Source organism: Chrysoperla carnea, chromosome 1 (genome assembly GCF_905475395.1).
Source record: "Chrysoperla carnea chromosome 1, inChrCarn1.1, whole genome shotgun sequence".
In the NCBI taxonomy this organism is placed as follows: Eukaryota; Metazoa; Arthropoda; class Insecta; order Neuroptera; family Chrysopidae; genus Chrysoperla; species Chrysoperla carnea.
Window position 1 is genome coordinate 52,094,778 of NC_058337.1, and position 20,605 is coordinate 52,115,382.

General features: G+C 27.5%; 1 protein-coding gene across 1 annotated transcript in view; it reads right to left on the reverse strand.

Moving 5' to 3' along the window:
• Positions 1-20,605, reverse strand: part of LOC123293536 (serine-rich adhesin for platelets-like) — a 185,048-nt gene that overhangs the window by 45,498 nt on the left and 118,945 nt on the right. The gene's annotated exons all lie outside the window — the stretch shown is intronic.

Below are 20,605 nucleotides of genomic sequence, written 5' to 3' on the forward strand. Positions count from 1 at the left end.
ATTAATAACAAGATTAAATTACAGAAATCAGTTAACTGATGTGTTTTGAATGCTACTACTTTGATAACTGATGTGTTTTTAATGCTACTACTTTTAATACTTTGAGAAAGGGCGAACCAATATAACAATCCAGGCGAGAGAAACTAATAGTTTTATAGTGTTCTTAAAAAAAAAGCCTTCTGGGTTAATCTACTTTTCTAAAATTTGATGTATTTACCTACGACCAGTTAGTTATTACACACTTAATTAATTTCATGTATTTTTTGAATGAATATCTTATAAGTATATTTATTTTATCAAATTAATAATTTTATGATAGAATATATGAGATATAATTTTATGATAAATTGATCAAAATTAGTCAAAGATTTAAAATTTGTTAATTACACCATGAACTTAACAATTCTTATTTATTTATTTATATATTTATTATTAAGTATTAAAACATTTTATTTACATACTCAATATAAAGAATAAGTATTGGATCTTTCATATAAATTGTTGTATTGACTCCGTTGGTAGTCATTGTAATTAAAGAGAATCAGATAAACACCGGCGCTGCGAGTACATAATTTTGGCGATAAAAGAGCCTGCTGATAAATAATTTTCAATTCTTTACTTGTAAATAGTATAGTATGTCAAATTAAAATTATTGAAAAATAACAATTAATAAAACTTGTTACATTAGAAATAGAAGATCGGATTCTATTTTTTATCACTTCCGATGAAGAATTCTCACTTCACAAAAGTGAAGTTGATTTTTAAAAATCTTCACTACTATGCAAGATATAAACGTTTAAAATTCCTAATTAAAGAAAGAGGAAGATATCCACTAGTAACGTCGTGGGTATCGCCATAGAGATTACATATAAAACTTTGTTTTGCTTTAACGAGATAGGCAACCTTTAAATGCAATTTTTGATTGCTTATAACTTCTTCGTCTTTTAATCAATAAAACGAATAATTTTTTTTCTTGAATCAAGTACGAATTTAAAAGAAAGAAAAACAATTAAGATAAGTTTCTTGGAGCAACGAAATTTTTTCTTGCTTGTTTTCATTTTATGGGTACTAGCTGTAATACCCGGCGTCGCCTGGGTACATTCCATAACTTTCTAAACATTCAGTCATTTTTTTCAAAGTAACTGAAATCGTTCGAATATTCACTTTGAACCTTCAAATTTACTTCCTCTCTTTGATTCGATCTAGAAAATTCAAAACATTTTTAAGAGACTCTGTGATGTTTGTGCATTTTACTACCTCATAACTTCGCCTTTCAGATAGTAAAGCTATTCTTAAATATTTTGAGATCTTTCTCTTACAAAATAATCTAATATTTTAACCAGACAATGTCCGGATATTTAGTATGAAAGATCTCAAACGTGAAGCATTATTTTATAACTACTCAAAGTATTTTAGTAAAGTAAAGTATATAATAAAGTATTTTTACAATCGAAAATGGTTATTCTTAACTATAAATTCAAATGACAGTGACACATTGTTTTAGCTACGCCACCGCACGGAGAAATGATAAATTAACATGAAAAATGAAAAATGTAACAAACTGAAAATTTAAAATTAGCGTGATTCTGATTGGCTCACAGCCTTAGCGGGTGAAAATACGTCACTATCGTTTTTTTTATTAAAAATATAATTCTTTTTTTATTAATAATTAAATGAAAAAATGAAATACTTAATATAAAAAAAATTACTTAAACATACTTAAGATTATCTTTCATTTATATATGAATTTGTGATTAAAAAAAATTAATGCAAGTTCTATATTTATTGATTTCCCACAGCTTCCACCATAGTTAGGACAGTAGGTGGTTATGAACAAACTCATTTCTATTGATATATTTTGATACACTCTGTAGCTTCACCAGTTAAAGTTTAGTATATTTACATATAAAATATAATCATATTTACTAATATAATATAATAACATACGTTGTATGTATAACGGTAACAGTAACAGTGTTACGTTAACGTTACGTTCATATTATTAGGTATTATTTAACACTCACAGTAGAGCTAGACTGACTATAACATGTAAATTAATAAAAAATGTTTGTTTGTTTATAATGTCTGCATAATGTCACGTTATGTTTCCGGTATATATGAATAACAACAACAAATTCACTTGGCTATCAATATCGAATATTATAAGCAAGAAATTAATTAATATACAATTTGGTCCATTTAAATTTAAATATTGTTCTATAATACCTCAATATCTCAAGTAATACAGCAAAGATAACAGATAAATACTATATGGGTAATGCTACAAAATAAGGAATACACGGAGTCTCAGCTAAAATATTATGAAAATTGTGTTACAAATAAAATTTATTGGTTGATAATTTCACCTATTTCTACTTGGCTAGTAAAAAAATTTGTTTAACCATAATTATTTCTTGACGTAGTTACCACGCAAAGTGCCAAATTCTCAGGAACCTTCGAATAAAATCTAATCAAAAGTATGATTTATTTAAAACGATCGCGATATTAAGGCTATAAATTAAACTACAATAATAAAGTTCATTATTGTTTCTTACTTGGAAGATATGTTACCGTATTTCCCAAAAATATATATAAAAATATCATTCCTTAATATTATCCCCAAAGGCTAAGAGACGTTGTACTATTGATAAGTGACCGAATTTGGAAACTAAAATGTGCAAAAAATGTCGCACCAAAATCATCTTCCTCAGTTTGTAGAACAATCCAAATTCAACTCCAATAGTTACAGTAAGTAACGACTAAGAAACTTATGTCCCGTGAATCACCAAATGTACAAGTGATCTCAATTTCGAAAACATTTTTGTAGATAAGCATATACAAAAATCACAAAACACAGACAACAAGTGAATTGTATTCGTTTGTTTTTTACGTCAAGTAAGTAAAGAAAGATAGACAAACAAAGACATACATAATATATGTAACGTATAAATTTTAAATATAAACAATTTGGCACCTGTATATACATAATATATAATGTTTATAAGCTAATTTGCACTCTCACGGGTAAACTGCAATGTTTACGAAAAATGTTTCAAATAAAAGTTGTTTATTTTTTTATAGTAACATTTTTTACACTTCAACTTTTGTTTTTTCTTCTTCTTGTTGCTCATTTACGAACACGACCCCACTCTTTACGTCCTGAACACGCTATAAAAATTTCAGTTTGGTATCTCTTCTCGTTTTTGAGTTATCGCGTGATAGACAGACGTGCGGACGGACAGACAACCGAAAATGGACTAATTACTTGATTTTATGAACACATATACCAAAATTTTGTTCGTAACATCAATATTTTTAATTGATACTTTTGATGAGAATGTTAAGTATTAGCTTGTTTAGAAAAAAAAATCACAAATTTTGTTGAAAACATGGATTGTAGTTTACAGTACAGATGCTTCTCAATAAGATTACGATCATATTGAAATTTCGTAGGTTGTTTCGTTAATTTAATAAGAAGATTATTTAATAAACATATTTGACCCGAAGTGGTTTTATAAAAAAAGTTGTGCTATTGATTGACATTTGAAAAATTAAAATTTTCGGTTTATCAGACGACAGGTGTCCTATTTAGTAAAATGTTGGATTAAGCCACTTTTCGATTCATTATTTAATCTTTTTTATTGGAATAATAAAGAGAATTTCAGCTTGTAGGTATTGCGAACTATTTTTTTAATTCCTGTTAACTCTTAGAGGCAACAGTATTTTAGCCACTTTATAAACAATTTAAATCGACTTAATACGTTCTCGAGTTATTTTCAAATTATTGAGTTGTTTTAATTTAAAAGAACCACTTTGTATAATACTAAACTTATGAATGTATGTGCGATCATATTTATAGGTAAAATAAAAGTTTTATTTGTGCTTGTAGTAATAAATTAAAAAATAAATATTTTTAATTTCTACAGACTTAGTGGGTGTTTGTATGTCGCCATCAAAAATATTAAAATTTTTGAAATTTTGTATGACTATTGGTTACAAAAGTTTCATTTTTAACAAAATCTAAGTACGTTAATTGAAACTTTTAAAATGTTTGGATGAGAGCAACAATTTGCTATGCAAAGTTTAATTGACTTTGGACCTTTTTTTGACTTTTTGGCTTTGAACCTTTTGAACTTTCTTGACAGGTCTATCGCCTGTTGAGTTTTTCGTATTAAAATAAAAAACACAGAATTCTTTTGAAGAAAGAAAAAAAGTTATGTTTATATCAAAATAATAAGAATCGTTCATTAATCGTTCAGTTTTTTCAATCATTCATGGCTACTTTAAATCTTCCATGGTAAAATTGACGAAAGATTAGCTAGTTGTACCATTAAGTACCGAAAAATACAAGTATCGAAAAGAATATTTTTCTGTTAAAATTTTAGATCATTAATTTATTGTCGGATTTAATATATTTAGGTGAAATTGGTTATAAAGAAGAATTTGCACGTAAGCAGATAAAATAACAGTATAATAAAAAAAAAAAAAACTAATATTAATAAGTTTTGTAAATAATATGAATAATTAAATATAAAGATAATTAAAATAATAATAATTTATGTATAAAGATATAAAAGAATGAGTTTGGTAGGTAAAAATAAAATATTTATGATTTGTTGTTTATTCGTTGTGTGCGTAGTCATGGTAGGGACAATAAAATCGATGCCAGCGCTTCCAGTGAACAATTTTGGCGATAAAGGACGCTGTTATGACTAATTTGCAATTCTTTACATGTTAATGTTATAGAAAATGTCAAATTAAAATTATTGAAAAACATTAATTAATTAAACAATAAACTTAATGCATTAAAAATTGTGAAAATAAGAAATCAAATTGCACAAATTATTTTTCAAATGTAAATTATCATAATTATTTATTTAAATTTGCGAGACAATAATATTAAATTTTCAATGTAAGTCATAAATGCAATCCATACAATTCTATAATTAAAGTAGTGCCATTGTATCGTTACCATGGAAACGCCTCCAATAAAACTCACACACGGTGCGAATAGGTATATAAACAATACAATAAAAATAATAATAATTAAAAGAATGAAAAATAAGAACAAAAACTAAATGTAAAGTGAACTTCTCAGTTCACTGACATTACTTAAACAACATAAAATTTATTATTAATTCACATACCAATATCAAACATAAATATTTGTATTTGAATACTTAACTTGAGTCAGTCAGTCACTAACGTAAGATATTCAATCCATCCATATTGTACTGTACTTAACTTACGTCTACAAGAACAATATCATTCATTGTTTGTTTATTTTATTTATTAGTGAGGTGTCAAATTATTTTTTTTACAATTTAAGTTGAATGTAAGTTTTGTAGCCGGGAACTGGATTTCATATGAAAGTGTAAAATTTTTTCAAGTTCAATCAACCAGTTTTGATGGAAAATACTTATTAATTAATTTTTACTTCTGATCGATACTTATTATAACATTTTACTCCCGTAAGTTCGATCCAATAAAACCCAACTATGTTTATATCTTTGAAAAATTTGATATACTTTAATGTTTATTGCAAATATATATTCAAGTTCCTTGATATCGCACCAGTTAAAACATTCTAAGTGTGCTTATCACATGTAAAGTTATAAGTAATAACACTTAGAATGCTTTAACTCGTGTATTTTTATTGACATAGTAGTGCAGTTAATGAATGTAAAATCAGGATCGACTAACTAACTTTTTGTTAATGAACCGATTTTGATATAACACGGCTAATTTTGTTCGTTATTGCATTACGAAAAAACTCCGTAAATTAGTGTATAAACTCGATTCGAATTCAGCGACTCCAAAAGCGCCCCAAGAATATTGTTTTCATCCTTATTAATTATTTTAAATACGTTTCGGGAAGATTGGGGAATAAAAGTCGAATTTCGGAAAAAAGTCGAATTTCTTTTCTCCCTATTTAATAGGTTTTTAACTATCTAAACTGGAATAATCCGGTATAAATTTAATTGCTTTATAAAATCAAGCAAGCAAACACTTTAAAAAAAATACGGAAGTGAATGAAATGATAAATTAATAAAAAATTATAAACGTACATTCATGTTGAATAAAAGTTGGATACGTCGTATTGCATACGTTGTTTAATATAACACTTTTTAATGTCATACATAAAGAAAAGTTTTTTAAACAAAAAACTAACTATATCCACGTTTAGTTTAATTAAATTATTTGAAGTTGTTGAAACTACTTTTAAAAACTAAAATAAAATTAAAAATCATACCGCTGCTTTAATAACCTTACAATGGTGTACCTATCAGATAATATAATATAAAAGTACGTACTGAGTGTATCGTGAAATAAAATATTATGTAATATTTAATTTAAGAGTACAATGACTCAATTAAGTGGGGTTCGTTGTTCTGAATCTAAAATGAGTGGGGGGGGGGAGGGCTTAGGTAGCAGGAGTTTGTTTTTTATATGTTTTTGGTTACATAGTTTTTTTCGGAGTCTTTTTTATTTATTTTATAAATATTTGACTAATCATAAACAAAAATTTTCGTAAAAAGTTATACATATTTTGGGTAAGCAGAAAGTATAATATCGTAATATTTAATGACTTAAATATCAGGCAGTGTCTTTTATTAAAAAATAATCGAACAAACTATTCTATCAAATACAGTCAAATCTGATGAATAATAATAAAACCTGAAAACCTCTATAAGTGAGAAATAGGAATCTCTATAAAAGAGAACTATTTTTAGGTTATGAACTGTAATAATATACAGGATGATCCAAGTTGCAACAGCAGGGCTTTAACAAATGGTAGATAATGTTAAAATAATGATAATTTCTCAACACACTTATAGCCGGGAAAGCCTTCTTTTCAATATATAGGGTATTGAAATTTTCGGAAGAAATGACATTTTTGAGAGTGTTACCAAAAGACAATTTTGGAACAAGTATTTTTTCATTGAAATCGAAAGAATACTTAACGTTTTGTATCTTCAGTCAGTGGCGTAAGAGATTATTTGGAAACTAATTTTCGTATATCATGACCATAGCTTTAAATCAAGAAGGATCCTTAGTTCATACTGTTTGCTAAATTTCCAATTTTTCTAAACAGGCGTTTTGGCAATGCTCACAAAAATGTCATTTTTTTCCAAAATTTTATCAGCCTGTATCTAGAAAGAGAGGCTTCCAACTATAACTGTATTACCATTATTTTAACCTGCTGTTATAACTTGGATCACCCAGTATAAGTATTAAGAGATAAGACCGCAATACACTCGAAGCATGTTTCTGGACTTTTTGCATTGGTATTATACCGACAATACGAGTAGACAATGGAACAAAGAATAAAGTTTAAACTAATTCGTACGTTTCCGCATCGGTCTATTACAACATCTTAAATACCACATGATGGCGCAGTGGAACATGGGCGACTTGTAACAACAGAATTTTGAAACGATAAAATTTGTTTTGAGCAGTATGAAGCTAGAATTTCGCACTAGAAAATTTGCAATTTTAGAGAAAAAATAGTAATGCATGTGGCATTTTTTGTAGAAATTTTAATCATTTTAGTTATTAAATGCTGTAAAGTGTTAAGTGGAAAACATGACCTAAAATTTTTAATTCGATTTTGAAGTTTCTGATAGCCTATGGGGCACAATGGAACGAAGTTCAACAGAACAGTGTTCCATTGTGGCCCGTTCTATTCTATGGAACCAAAATGAGTTTATTTGTACTTGCTGCAGAATTTGTAGTCGAAATGGTGAAAAATCTTTTGCGAAAGGTAGGGAAATCAATTTACGATATACTGAATTGATATCAGTATATAACTGGTGCTGCCAAGTCTAAACTTGTGAATTATAAAAGTATACAGGAATGTTTCTTTGTTTTAAATAGAAATTATTTTTTCGTTCCATTGTATCCTAACTGTCTATACAATTGTTTCGCTTCAAGAAATCTTCAAGTGTCATTGTCCACATTATTTTACAGCGGACAAAAAACTCACTATAGCAATTTATTACGAAGGCATCGAAAAACAAGTTGGCGATTGGTTATGTTTTTTTTTCTATAAAATTTCAGATTAACGTCGCTTGTTTAGGTTTAACTGTATTATATTAACAATATTTTAAAGTACTATTCGATCGATATCTTTTACAATCAAAACAAGATTTTAATAACTCGTAATAATTTATATCATTAAAGCTAAATGACTTGTAATTTTTAGATTTACAAATTTAAATAGTCGTTTTATAATATTTGGATATACATGCAATCAATATAATTGATAAGAATCAATTTATAGTAAAAAAAAAATCATTTACAATAATCATAAATTGTTGATTATATCAAACAGACACATACAACAATACTACCAAATATAAATTATCTTGATTGAATTTAATAATATAATCCCTATCTCTATATATTATAAATGCGAAAGTAAGCATGTTTGCTTGTTTGTTTATTACGCTTTCACGCTAAAACTAGCTAATGGTTTTTAATGAAACTGTACAGCAATATAGCTCATACTTCAGAATAACACATGAGATATAAATTAAAAAGATATATTAATTAAAAAAAAATTTAAAAATTAATTTAATTTGACATTACCATAAATTACAGATTTCTGTTAAAATAGCCATTATGAAATATTTCACTGCCGTCTTTTCTGATATACGCAATGAAAAATTACGACTATTATATATTTCAAAAAAATAGAAAACCGTACATATATTTTACCAGTGTTAAACAATCCTTACCATTATTTCGAGTGTTATAGAAAGGCGATAAGCGAGAGCAATCTTTATCAATCTTTACTTTTAAACCCAGCGAAACGGGTGGGTATCACTCTAGTATATTATAAATGTGATAGTAAGGATGTTTGTTTGTTTGTTACGCTTTCACCCAAAAACTAGCGATTGGTTTTTAATAAAACTGTACAGAAATATAGCTCATACATCAGAATAACTATAGCAATAAATTATAAAGATATATATAATAAAAAGATAATTTAATCTGACATCTTTATTTTCAATTTATGGTTCAAAATAATGATCACAGATGGAGCAGAGTCATCATCATTTTGAACCATGAATGAAATATTTCTCTAAAAATTTAAGCAGTTAATGTTAAACAATTCATGGTAGCTCCGATATACTCAATGAATTATGGCTATTTTACAATTTAAAAAATTGAAAACTGTGCATATATTTTAGCTGCGTAAAACAATCTTTTCAAGTGTTATGGAAGGGGGATCAATGAGATCAAGAGAAGTGGAGGCTATAAAGCGGTGGTTTTTACTTTCCAGCCCAGTGAAGCGAACGGGTATCAAGCTAGTATTAAATACGTTTAGGTAATAAAAATAAGTATACGTTTAAGAATATGGTTTACGGACGTGACCTTTTATTTTACTTGATCAATGAATAAATGTTCCATTAAAAATTTACCACCACATTCAAGTAACATAATTTTCTTGATGAAATTTCCAAACGATATCAGTACAATTTTCTGAAATTAGTATGTGCAACAATTCCACGATTTCTGTGGTAGAAATTATATAACTTTATTTTCATCTATAAACATTTACAGTTTATGTATTTTTTCCCCTAGAAATGTTAGGTATAATCCTTGTTGATTTTTGATATTTGTTATTCTGTATATTTTTGCTAGAATGATAACACTGGAAGAACTCAGAGGTATTCTTATTTTTTGGGGCCGTAGTCTAAAATTTGGTACTAAACAGAAACTCTTCGATTTCATGTTCCATATATGTTTTTTTAGGTTATTGAGTACAAATAACTATTCAACAACTTGATATTTTTAATACTATCCAGGAACTTTCACATACGTGTTCCAAAATACGGGTAAGTCACTGAAAAAATGAACACAAGATCAAGAAAAAAGAACATATAGACTAATGTAATTAGATTTTGAGAGCAATACAATTATTAACAGGTAGTGGCTAGGTGGAAATATGAGTTAAGGGTGTAAGTAATATAGTAAAAACCAATTAAACCCGAGACTCTTGGAAATTATGAAATGGGGTTCATTTTAGGGGTTGATGTTCAACAGGAAAGTTCTTTTCATTCAACCGCTTTAGATCCTGAAAAACTGGCGTTCGAAAATAAAAAATTTAATTAGTTAAATTTATCAAGAGAATAAAAAATCTAGCGGATGAAAGTTGCCCATTATAGTATAGGATATTGTATGATAAGTTTAAAAAAAAAGAATATCCAGTAGATAGCTTTTCTTCGTGAATAATTGGGGGATAAACCCAAATCCTGATATTGAAACAAAAAATTGTTAGTAAGAAAATCGACCAGATTTCTAAAAAATATTTTGACTTGATATACTAAAAATCATAGAGGATAATTAAAACTGTTCACCTTACTGCCCTTAACATCCACAGTGTCTTCACCATTTCACTATACAAAAACGTCAATTTTATTTAGAAATCTAAGAGGTAATAAATCAGATCTGATATAGATAAATTTTGTTAAATAAATTGAACTATTTTCGTTTAATTAATAAAATTTATAATTGAAAAAATATTCGTGTTTAGTCTAGTCATAGTCTAGTTTCTAATTAAATGTAAGAAGAACGAGAACAGATCTAATTTATTGATGAGTTATAAATGTAATATTAAGTCTATACTTAACGCATATAGCCTTAAATTAAAATAAATATTCCTATATTAAGGTGTAGCTAATCATTAGTATGTTGTAGACTTGTATACAAAAAATATTATTGTATCTAAAAAATATAATTGTATTTATGAGATTATAATAAGTAAGAATTATTTTACCTACTATGGAAAGCTTAGTTTCGAGCATTTGAAAAGCTTAGTTTTGAACTTTGAATACGATAAATATTAACATTATATAGATAAATGCCAAATAACTTTTAATAACAGGTACCTGGAAAAAATAAACACGGCGGTACGCAAGAAAACGTTGGCTATCTTGCGGTAACGGCTCCTTGTTAACTACATTTTCCACAGAGTAATTCGTGTAACCAACTGTGATGATCATCGAATTTACAACTTTTACCATCTAATGACAATTTTATTTAGTGTTCCTCTATATTTAATCGGTTATGCTAACGCATTCGCGCGAAGGAGATTTTAATTTCCACATTTAACGAAATATTCGAATCCTAGAAGGAGTGTGTGTGTGTGTGTGTGATAGTATTTTTAGTACTTTAGTACCTACTGATAATATATTATTATTTGTTATATTAAATTATTAATTAATTGATTCCTATTTGATTATCAATAAATTATTTAAAAGTAAAAATAACTTTGTATTCAATTACACAAGAGATGATTATTTAAAAAAAATAAATAAAATAGCTATTAAAAAAGTAAGTATATACCGAGTGTTAAACGATTTAACCGCTTACCCCTTAATTTTTTTAAATGAAATGAATTTAATTTTATTAATATTCAACAGTAACCTATCGATTTTAAGCCATTTTAATCTAAATTTCCTGGTGTCCCTGGTGAAATATCTCCTTCTAAAAAAAAAGACATTTAACAAAAAAAGTTATCTTTACAAAATTCGATGTTGAAAGTTTCTGAAAGAATTTTAAAAACGTTAGGTCATAATTATTTTTATAGAAATAGTTTCGATTGATTGTGGCTAACTAACTATATTAAAATCCTTTCACACTTGAAATCGAAAGTTTTTATAGATTGGTGCATTTTTTTTTTCAACGGGTGACACATAATAATCGATATTCAACTGTTTTTATTGCAAAAATATGTTTATATTAGTTATACCAACAAAGCAAAAATAACATTTCTATTTTCAATATAAATAGAGTTAGGATATTGTAATGGTTGCAGTGATTGACACCCGGTATAGTAAGTGGATTTGTGACCTTTAAGACCTATCTTAAAGAAGTGTTATTGAAGTCATAAGTCAGTCATATTCAAGAGTGATGAAATGAATTCAATTAAAGTAACAATAGTCTGTGATGTGACGTGATGTATTCATAAAATATATCACATTTGAATACAAAAATACATAAATTAATATTTTTAGTTCAAGTGTGAACATTATTTATTATATCATGATCACCGGCATAAATATTATCATACAAAACAAAATATAAACTACACTAGCTTATGCCGTGAGGTTTTGGATATCCAGATGAGAAAATTGCTGAAACTTTTTTATGAAAATTTTGAACTTCAATAGTTGTACTATCCGCAAAAGCAATAATCTCGGGAGACGGAAAGCTGGATCCATCATTAAACACTTCAGTTTTATAAATGTACAAGTATAGAAAATATATTAAAAAGTTTTAATAAAAAATACTTTTTAAGGGAGAAGTATTTATTGTACTAAAAAGTAGAAAATCATTTTATCTACGAGTCACTCATACCCGATTATTTGTAAAAGCTTGAGCCGCTCAATTTAAAATATCAAGATTTGATTATAGACAGACAACCGGGCAGGTGAAAATAAATAAAAGCTTGTAAATAATTGACTTCTTGTCAGTTCTTAACTTATTAACTTTGGCGTATTTATCTTTGAAAATCTCTTTTCTTATAAAATTGAATTGTTTTAACTAAAGGCTAGTGTTCTGATGCCGATTTCAATATATCTTTCGTTAAAATTTGAAAATTTGTAAGAATAGATGACAAGATCTGAAAAACAATTAAAATCGATTGATAAAGAAGAAAGACATAAAAAATTAAATAATTTAATTTTTTGTGTTTCTATTTGTACATTTAATTCCTTTATATTTTCGTAGTTTTTGATGTTATCTAAAAATTGCCACCACACGATGTTTTGGTTCGATAACGAACGCCGATTAAGGCTATCAAAAAAATTTTAGAATACTAAGTTAAAAAATCATAGTTGTCCTGGTTCTGTCCTATAGTTTTGCTCAAAAGATACTTTTATGGAAATTGGCTAAAAGTAGACTTCCTGAAAATGTGACATGATTACCAATTTATTTACCGCCGGGCTAGAACAAACAAAAATTGAAGTACTGTGCAATCGGGCAAAGTGGAAACAACTTTTATATAATAAATAACCTGACTACTGAACTCTTTATTTTTCCTTTTTTGTTGTTGTACACAATAAAAGCGGTATTGTAATAACTAAAAATTGGATGTTGAATTGTAAATGGAAATAAACATTTCGAGCATCTCTACATCCTTGTTGGCCTAATTTCGGAGTGCGTATCTCGTTTAATTTAAACATTACGGGTTATTTGTTAATAGCGAAAGCATTTGGGGAGGGGGGAGGGAGGTGTTTTAAAAATCCAGTTTAAAAAACTCATTCTTACGTAAGATTTTATGAGTTGAATTTTAATATTAGAAATAATGTATGTATATCGCGAACTATAGTCTCTGTGCTAAAGAATAAAAATCTTTAATTTACGTCAAACTGTGAGTTTTAGTGTAACTGATCCTTTTCTAACAATGTTTTATTATTCGACAAAACGAGATTGAATCTTACGTAAGATAGGGGAGGGGGAGTTCGACAAATGTTATGTATGATTACATGGGTAGGGGGAGTCAAGAATGTTCAATCGCCCCTTAGTTGTATCCCGTCGTATATTAAATTTTGAATTTAGGTAATTTTCACATTCAGCTTTGTATAGAGCAACTTTATACATAGCCATATCGCAAAATTCTCGATTTTAATATTTTGATAGAAATATTTTTGACTGTTTCCTATTCTAATTAGTTTAAAAGCGTACAAAGAAGTCATGTACTTCACTTGCACAATGTGCTTTTAAATGCATTCGCTTTGTTTACCAAGCTTGTTATTGTACGTTGAGTTTATAATAAACATAAACAATGAGGATGTATGTGTATGACGTATGACTGGAGTGGACACAATACACTTTATTCTCATATAAATTTTTAAAATACAATTCATTTCTTTTGAAGTTAATTTTTTCATATTCGTTAAGATATTTAAGATATTTTGTTATTATTTCTTTAAGTATACATGAGTTGAATCAACTGCTTCTGCTTCGTCATCATGTCTTTATGTCGTCAGTTGTCTCATTAAAATTAATAATATTTAAAATAGGTATATTATTATTAGAATTGAAGAACGTTGGTATATATTAACGTATTTAACTCAGTTTTTTGCTGAATTTGCTTAATAACTCTCGTAAATGACATATGAGAATATTATTTTTATACAAAAATAATAATTGTCATTACTACAGTATTCCAATTTTATGCATTATTTTAAAAATTTTTATTTTTTAACATAAAGTACTGTGTGATTTGGAATTTAGTTCATTCTTCCATAAAGTTCCTTGAAGTTTGTAGTTGAATAGAAGTTTTAGGTATAATATCAAACATGGATGATAAAACAAATTAGAAATAGTCAAAAATTTATTCTAGAATTATTTATCTTTTGCTACTATGGTAGTCAGACAATTTTAATTCATTTGATGCTGAAAAATTGCATATATGATAAAATTAAATATTATATAATTAATTAATCAAATAAGTACAAAGTAAGAATATAATTTTTCGTTATCTGGCATTATTTTCATAATATCGAAAATTGAAAATTTTGTTTAATTATTCAGCTTTCGATATTTCGAAAACCAAAGGACATATCGAAAAATTGTATTCTTATTTTTAGTCTACATTCATGAAGTTATAACAAAATTTATCATCAAAGTTGAAACTAAGATAAAAATAATTTCAACCCTAAACTACCCTGCTCTTACAGCTCTTATATAGACGGAGAAACTTGGTTTTTTTCTATTCTAAGCCATTGCTTATATGTTTACTTTCTATTAAAAAGCTTTTTTAAAATTTGTTTCTATTCATTCCAAGTGAAAATTATCCAAAACTTTCAAAATATGTCGTTTTTTGAAATTCCTCCATAAGAACCAATGTATTTTATATCGATTTTCAATGATTTTTTTCATAAAAATTTGCATGGATACCTATGCTGAAATTTTAACCACATAATCTTTGAGTAAAAGTCTGCCTATACAAAAATTTTGAGCCTTTAAATTAAACATTGTTGTCAAGCTCATATATCCTTAAATTAAAGTTGTTCTTAAACAAAATGACTTATTCAGTATCTCCGTATAAACATACAACGTAATATTAAAAAAAAGCTGAGTTAAGTAAAATAACGAAAATAAAGCATAATGACAGAACCAAATGATATAGCAACACATTTATTTTAGTTTAATACTAAAACATGTAGTTGTTTTATCAGTGCATGTAGTTTTAATAAATTATACCTTCATAGTAAACGTTTGTAGAAACTGCAATAACATAAAAACTATTTGTAAAATATTCATTTTAGTTTATTTGAAGAAGCTGTTCTGGGACTGACTAGAATAGAGTATGTATATATCTTATATTGTTCAGCATTGTCAACAAAAATGCAAAATAATCTTGGGAATTTACAACTACAGGTTGTCGTAAAAATATCTACTTCGAATTGTTTAAGTATAATTTAAAACAGAAATAAAATATTACTGGATTTTTAAGCTCAACTGAATTTATTATTAACAAATTTATGAAACACGATTTAATAAATACCTACGTAAAAATACACATTTTTAATTCCAAGAAAATGAAATTCAAAGTATGAATAGGAGCATTAGCGCAATCAAACATGGAGTGTGTTTTTCTATATTAAAATCTAACAAACTTTCGACTTTATAAGAAATCAACTGTACAAGGTAGGCAGTCAAAAATTAGCGAAACCAACTCCAAAATTCATCCAAACTTGATTTCTCGATTTATATAACATTTTAATACGGAGATTAGATAAGTTTTAATTATGATTTATGATTATTGAAACGCTTGAAAACAATGTTAAAAATGCAATTTTTATTTCAAAGATTTTTGTTGTTTGAAAGATCCAATTTTATTAATCTAGTTTGCTTTAATTCAAAATGTAAAAAATTTTTTGAAGCTAACTAGATTAAAACAAGTGAAAAAAAATTGACTGAGTTAATGGTTGATATACCCTTTAAAGAAAGAGTTGAATGCCAGGGCTTGCATTATTTTTAATAAATTAGAAACGTTCAAAAAAATAGTACAATTAGGCCACCATTTGTTGTGGTTTACGACAGTTTCGAAAGTATTTTATAGAATTTTTTTCGTTTTTCAAGTACATTAGTTGAAGTTACCTGCAACAGCATTTTCAACTGCCTATGTTATATAGTTTTGTAGAAATTGGACACCAAAGATTTGTCCTAATTTGCGCCCTCATAAGTAAACAATTACGTTAACGAAAAAATATTTCTAACGAAAGTTCATTTTTTTTTTAAAAGAAACATTTTTTACATTTAAAATTTTGTTCTTTCTCTAACGGTATACAAGACCTCGTCCTATGTTGCTAATATACGAAGTAAAACTAAACTCACTTTTTACGTCCTGGAGCATGCTATAAAAATTTCAACTTAATATGTCAAACTTGAAATGGACGAATTAGATGATTCTATGAACATCAATACCAAAATTTTGTTAGTAGCATCAATATTTTTAAGCGTTACAAATTAAACTTAGTATACCTTGATATATATTTTATATATACAAGGTATAAAATTTGTAAAGGAAGGATTTTGTTAAGGAAGTTTAATAATTATTTTATATTTTTGAAGAAGAGCAAAAACTATATTTTTAAAAAATGACAATCCTAGATGTTTACTGATTTCGATTTCTTACATTTCCTTTTTTAAAAAACTCTACTTAGGACAGATAACTTTGCTTGTATGTTATTTAATAAGTGTAAGTATTAATAAACATGTATATTTATTACGTATTTTTTATTGAATGAATGATGAAGTTTCACAATTAACCACATACTAACAAACGCAGCAAAGGTAAGAATGTTGTATCACTTCCGGTGCTGTGTGCCGTGTGCTGTTATTTATTAATCTTGTGGTTGTTATTATTTTTTTACAATGATTCATACATAATTAATAATATTATGTATCACATGTAATGTGTGTAATTGAAGACAATAACATATGTTCTATCAGCATAATTATGTATTAAATGCACCACTACATTTATTATTTTATTAATATTATGTTTTAAATGAAGCAGTACACGTATCTCTGTGTCAACACGTGTGACGACCAATAACTACTCACATAAGTGCGAGCTGGCTTTTAGATGTTATTGGTACTGAATGAATTAAAACATGGATGCAATAGTTAAGACGTAATAGTAGTTCACCGAAGATTCGGTTTCGGTCAAAAATAATTCGAAAGCTCGACCGCGTCGAGACTCAATTCAAAAAAGCCGTAAGGTCCACACGAATGATTTCCCAGTAAAATAAAGAGTTATAATAAAAAAAAAATTTTAAACATTAAAATAAATTTTCGGCTCGTTTTTCGAAAAGACTCGACCGAATGTTATGAATGTTTCCGGATCTAATTTTCGGTAATATGCTTCGATCAATACTTCAACGAAATCGATATCATTTTTCGTTCGCGCGATATCGATCAGGAAAAAAGTGGTACACACACAGTTCCAAATTGATGTTAATGCCTTGTCCTAAGCATAAAACGTAAAGATATGTTGAAAACTTCGATTTCGAAAATCGGATCTATTACAATAACTTCTTATACTGGGAAATAAAGTAATAAGAGTAAAATTTCATTATTAATATATATCAAGGTATACTAAGTTTAGTTCCAAGTTTGTAACGCCTAAAAATAATGATGCTACGAACTAAATTTTGGTATAGGTGTTCATAAAATCACCTAATTAATCCGTTTCCGAGTGTCCGTCTGTCTGTCCGTACGTGAAAACGATAACTCACAAACAAAAAGGGATATCAAGCAGAAATTTTTATAGCGTGCTCAGAGCGTAAAAAGTGAGGCTAAGTTCGTAAATGAGCAACATAGATCAATGGGTGCCGGGTTCGTAGGACCCATCTTGTAAACCGTTAAAGATAAAACAAAAGTTTAAATGTAAAAAAATGTTCCTTATAAAAAAAAAAAAAAAAACACATTTTGTATAAAACATTTTTTCGTAATTGTCACTGTTTATCCATGAGGGCGCAAATTAAGACAAAACTCTGGTGTTCATTTTCTCCAAAACTATAAAAATAGAGACTTGAAAATTTGCATATAACATCAAATAGTGGTTTTGTGAATTTCATTCTCAAAAGCGAAAAAAAAAATTCTGGAAAATACTTTCGAAAATTTTTGAAAGCCATAATTGTGTTGGTTTTTTAAACTCTCCTCATTTATAAAAAAGCACTGGTTCAACACTTTCTATACAGGGTATTTCAACAATTAATTGATAAAGATGTGAAATAACCACACAGTCAGTGTTTGGGAATCAGCACTGCGAATTGGCGAATTTATAGCATGTAAAAATGCTAAACATAAATATATTTTTATGACTGTACTCATCTGTACAGCCTTTCCAAATTGAGCCAGAAGGCTGAAAATCGGTAAGTAGAAGTTTTTCAACTGGAACTTAAAATTAATGTTCATAACTGTATTATACTTAATTTACGTTTAAAATTTTGGAGCATTTGGATGATATCTATGCACACATGCATTAATATAGACAATGGCTAAAATTTATAGACGTGAAAAATATTCCTAATCATTTCAAGTATCATAAGCAAAAGTTCATTGAATTTATAAATAATCTAATTTAAACGAAATAAGAAAGATTTAGATTATTGTCAGTCGGGAGTTCTTTAATAGGTTGTACAAACAGAATTACATCTCTCTAATAAATTGCCAGTCACACAAACAGGCGGCATACATCCAGCCAAAAGGACATCCAACGGATAATGTCGAGCAAAGTTGGAAATTACAGCCAGACTTTACTCTTTAAAAACAAAGTACAGTACACATTTGTTTTTGAGATACTTAGTACTTATAAAAAATTATTTGCAACATAAATAAAAAGTATTTTTAAAGACGCACACGCGAGACATAAGCTAGCTATAAGACACGGGCGGGACACATTTGTTCTTAAGATGTGTTTTATGCAAAATAATTTCTGGAATAGTAAATGACGCATCATATACATCGAGAATAAATAACATTTAATTGGAATTCCAAACATATAATAAGAAAGACTTAATTCTTAATACAAACACAGATGTTAATTGTTTCTAAATAGTTGTTTTACAGATAATAAAATTTTACACATGCAAATTAATAGTTATTATACGAAACTCCATACATTCCCCCCCCAACCCATTATTGAGTCACCTCTGGTGTACAATTACAATTAATAATATTCTGTTGAATTATAATCACAGATGGGTTTTATAATATTTATCATATAATTATAGATCTATCTATTATTATATCTAACTGTTTGTTATTATATTAATTATATTGTTTAAATAAATACTCTAATTATTATTACTTTTGACTTTGTATACTGAGTGTACCATAAAATTGGATAATATATTAAATAAAACGCTTAATTGAATCCTTTCAGATATATTAATAAAGTACTCAAATTAAGAATTGCATTAAAAACATTCAATTTTTTCTTTAGGTCATAGTTTAAGAATAAAGAAATTGAAAGTAAGTAAACCAATAAAAACTTTACTACAAATATGGTTTATGTTTGAGAGCTAAAAACACTTAAAATTGTGTGATAAACTAATGTCGGCTGTCGATGGTTGGTACTAATTTCCAGTTCGTAGAGTAACTATTATCCACAGGGACTAATATAAAAGATGGAAATTAGAAATTAGTGCCAATCACCATCAATTTATTAGAGAACATATATATTTTCTAGAAAAGATATTTTCTTACTAAAGAGTTACTATAATTATTTTGGGATAAATTGAAAGATTTTAAACAGCAAAACTTTTAGCAAATCGTGATGGATATATCATTTTAAGGTATTACCTGCATGGTATTTGCAGTTCCAATGCTAAAACTATAATTAAACCCACTTTTCATAAGTTCTCAATTTTGAAAATTTGCGTCAAAATTAATATCTCGAAAACAAATAACATTCCTTTCAACTCTCCTACTTTGCTTTTAGAAATTTGGCCGAGATAATAGCTGGAATTACAGTGACTTGTACATGCTTTGACCTTCGAAATCGCGAACTTTACAGCTGATTATTTCGAAATCTAAACATCTAAAAGTTCTGGAATCTCACAGCGTACATTATTTTGAATCTGTGAAAAAAATAGGCCAAATCTGTTGACAAATGATTTCATGCTGGTAATACCATAAAAGATTAATTAATTTTTTGTTTAAGTTGAAAATTATAATCAACTTTATTGTCTACAACTTTGTAAAATATTTCTGTTTTAGTTTTAATCGAAAATTCTACATTGTTTGTTTTTTCCATTCTAGAATCTCATTTTCTAGACCTGTTTATTGGAAATTTTATGTAACTAATCGACATCCTAGAATCAAAGTTTCAAATTTCTTGTATCGTAAAAATTTCACACACACATTTAAATAAAAATGAAATTTAACTGTTAGAGAAAACTCAAAATCTAAAGAAAGATGCCATGTTGGGTTAAAAACTTTATAGCTTTTCGTGTTATAGCTTTCACTTCTCTAGCTCTCTTTTTGTTTAATGTAAAATATCGTAGCGTACGCCGTGTAAGGATAAGGATTTTTTGGATAATTTTTTTACACCTTGGGTTACATTATTGGG